The sequence below is a fragment of the Nicotiana tabacum genome, chromosome 23, assembly GCF_000715075.1.
Source record: "Nicotiana tabacum cultivar K326 chromosome 23, ASM71507v2, whole genome shotgun sequence".
In the NCBI taxonomy this organism is placed as follows: Eukaryota; Viridiplantae; Streptophyta; class Magnoliopsida; order Solanales; family Solanaceae; genus Nicotiana; species Nicotiana tabacum.
In genome coordinates, this window is record NC_134102.1 from 17,937,279 (window position 1) to 17,941,178 (window position 3,900).

A 3,900-nucleotide genomic window follows, 5' to 3' on the forward strand; every position below is an offset into this window, starting at 1 on the left:
CCCTCGGAACTCTCCACCTTGCTCTTGGGGTGACTCGAACTCACAACCTCTTGGTTGGAAGTGGAGGTTGTTCACCACTAAAGCAACCCGCTATTATCATTTATATTAATGATAAATGGGTTAAAAGTATCGAAAATCAAAGTGAGAGAGGTAATCATAATATCGTAAAATATAGGGGAGGTTAGTGTAATAAAGCAAATGTGAAGAGAAATCTCTCAAATAATTTCAATTTTTATTTTGGACAATTTTCGGTCTTGATTGGAAAAAGATGAGTGTTGGCGTAACTGGTAAAATTGTTGTAATATGACCAACATATCACGGGTTCGAGCTGCGTTAACAGCCTCTTGCAGAAATATAGGATAAGACTGCATACGATAGATATTTGTGGTCTGGGCCTTCCTTGGACCCCGCGCATAGCGGGAAATCGAAAAATGAAGAGAAAATCTTTCTTCAGATTTTTATTTTATCTGATCATTATTTAATGACACTTTATGTAAAGAAAAGAAACACAAAAGAAGGAATAAAATATGACTAGAAGAAGGGAGGAAACTGGATCATTTAATTGAGATAAAGGAAACAAACAAACTTGCAAATGAAATCCTTGATGAAATATTTGCGGATTTCACTGATTCATCTACCTGTACCATATTCAAAGTAACTGTGGGGTTACGTGAATCAAATCCAGATGCTTATTAGCCAAAGGGGATCTCCATTGGTCCTTACCATAAACACAGTCCTGAATTTCGCTCCATGGAAAAGTACAAATTGTATTACTTACAGCGATTCCTCCACAGGAAAGAAGGGATTGATGTGGAAAGTTGCACTAGGGATATAGAGAAGCATGACAGGGATATTGTTGACAAACTTTCAAAAATATTGTTACTTGATGGCTGCTTTCTAGTTGAATTCATTCGAGGGCGTTATGGAATGTGTCCAAAAGGAGAAGGTTGGATTATCCCCGTAAATTGCATAAGTAATCAAGTAGTCGAGATCTGTTGTTAGTGGAAAACCAACTTCCTTTCTTTGTCCTCACCAAGCTTCATGACTTGACAAAGAGATTTGATCGAATACCATTCATAAAAATGGTGAAGATGATGTTTTTACATTCATTACCGAAGAAGACCCCTGCATCCTATCTTGAGAGTGAAGGTAATGATGCTGCAGAAATTAAACATCTACTTCAAGTTGTACACATGTCATGTCACCCTTCAGAGATTAAAACTACTAGCCTAACAAATCCTAGCATGGAAACAGAGCATTTCTGGAAAAGCTTATGTTGTAATCCTTTGCAAAAGTTAGGTCAAAAGGTAAGCCAATAGATAAGGACCACCTAACGGGGCATAAGGCCATGCCAAATGCAACAGAGCTTTCCGAAGCTGGAGTTAGCTTTGTAAAAGTCGGATATATTTATGATAACTTGAAGAAAGAAAACTTTGGAGATAACACAAGTTTATTTGATATCAAATTTGAGAATGAGTTATTGAAATATCCTAGTTATGAAGTCACTGATAATACGGAGACTCTTCTGCGGAATCTGATAGCGTACGAGCAGCAGTCGTCTCATGTACATACTAGATATTTCAGTGATTTTGCACTTTTCATGGATTATCTTATTGACTCGAAGAAAGATGTGAATTTGCTTCGCCGGAAAGGAATTATCAGGAAAAGGATAGGAGAGGACAAGAAAATAACTACCCTTTTTAACAAGATCCGGAAAGGTGTCATGGTTTCATCTGAGAACTTCTATTCCAAAGAAGAATGCAGAAAATTAGCTCAACATTGTGAACAACCATGGAACTTAATGAAGGCAAGTTTGAGGCACAATTATTTTAACAGTCCGTGGGTAGGAGCTTCAACTATGGCAGTTGTCATACTCCTCGTACTCACAGCTATACAGACTGTTCTAACTTTCACAGGTGGTGTTTAAATAGTTATTGTTCTAATTATACACAATGGATGTTTGATTTTGTTAATCCTTCCAATTTGGTTTTTCACAGGTGGTGTTTAAATAGTTATTGTTCTAATTATACACAATGGATGTTTGATTTTGTTAATCCTTCCAATTTGGTTTTCCGTACTATTATTTGTGTATCCAATCCAAATTTAAAATGTCTTCTACATATATATATATAATATGTGTGTGTGTGCCTATGAGGAATCTTCTAAACCATCAAGTGTACAAATTAAATGGAGGTGGAATGTAAAATGAAAATTAACCTAACAAGTTTTTCAAGTTGGAAGCAATTGACCTGGTTCTAAGAGTTTAGATAGATGATAAGCCAATTTCTAACTTATGTTTTGAGTCAAAGCTTATACGAATTTATGGTAATATTCAGACGTTTCATTTGTTTTAACACAATTCACCTGTGTCTCCTAATTCTTTAATTTTCGCAAGATGAACATAGCTAGGCGCGTCGTCTATCTTGGCCTTCTGACTAAAATCAAAGTGATCAACATAAAGTGACTTTAGGTTTTCAAATTTCTGCCAAGTTTTATTCTTTGGGGGTTTTGACTTAATCGCCTATGATTTAGTATTTGTTTTTCTGTCCAATAAATTCAACCACCTTGAAGTGGTTTTTTTCTCTCAGCCTCTGCATATCTTTAAAAAAAAAAATACTTTAAACAAATTCTCACTTTTGTCCGTTCATATTATCCCCACAAGTAGGTGCGGCAAAACGGTCCGGTCGAATATGGGTGGATCAAAAATGAATAATGCAAAAACGGATAAGTTATTCAACCCGATTCATATTTAACTAGTGAATTAGTCACGCTTCGCGTGATCAATAAAAGCTTAAATAAATTTAGAAAGTGATTGCTTTGTTTAGTTATTACTATTTGAGAAGTTAATAAAGAACGAGGATTGTTTTATATTTCATATATCTTCTGAATATACTAACATATTCCAAGAAAGAAAAAAACTCAAATGAAATTTAATGTGTTAACTCTAGTACTTGAATCCCAATACACATTTTGGGATGTTGAATAAAAAATTGTTTGCATTAGTTATTTTGATCATCCTTTTATAATTTTAAAACCTCTCCATCTGTTCGAAAACAAAGTTTTGAAATTTGGTATTTTAGAAAACAAAGTTTCATAGTATTATTTTTCCTTAAACATTTTTACCGTTTTCTTTTGTACTTGTTTCTTCCTATTTATTGTATCTTTTCTTTTCACCAATAAACTTGAGATGACAATAGCAAACTTGACATCAACCATGATATCTATTTGAGATGTTAACTAATATCTACTTGACCATAAATTTGAGATGTTAACTAATATCTACTTTCATGATCAGTTAATTGCAAACTTTCTTAAAGCCCGATGATATGGAAGAATATACATATAAACCAAATGGAAAGAAATCTTGCAATACTCAAAGTAATTAGCCATAAACTGCTAAATTTTTTATTAAGTCGTTGCCTTCAATTCCATTAATATCTTCCTCACATTTGGAATGAGATAAGTAGCATGATGAGATATGAGTCCCCCATTCCACATCTTGAAGAGAAATTCAAATCAAGCAAAAAATACTAACATAATAAGCCCAAAAATACTAAAGAAATTACGAAAAAATCGAAACTCACCACGAATTGAAGGCCACCATGAGAGCCTAGTCTGTTATAACAAAGAGCATGAACCAACGCTATTTTCTATGCGTACATAAATATCATATGCATGTATAAAAGTTTTAATAGACTTGTATTTAATAGCTTTAAGAAGAGAAACATAGATGGAAAATCCAAGAACAAAATACACATTCTAAAATACAGTTAACTCCATGATAATGGGGCAATAGTATTACAAACCATGAGTTAAGGAATAGTGGCTTTGAGCCTGAGACCATTTCTCTTGAATATTGAATCAATAGATTCTAACAGAAGGCAGAAAGAGAAAACTCTG

General features: G+C 33.9%; 1 pseudogene; it reads left to right on the plus strand.

The window, feature by feature from the left end:
- The first annotated feature begins 268 nt into the window (after window positions 1–268).
- Window positions 269–1,989, plus strand: LOC107831412 (UPF0481 protein At3g47200-like; annotated as a pseudogene).
- Window positions 1,990–3,900: the final 1,911 nt, after the last annotated feature.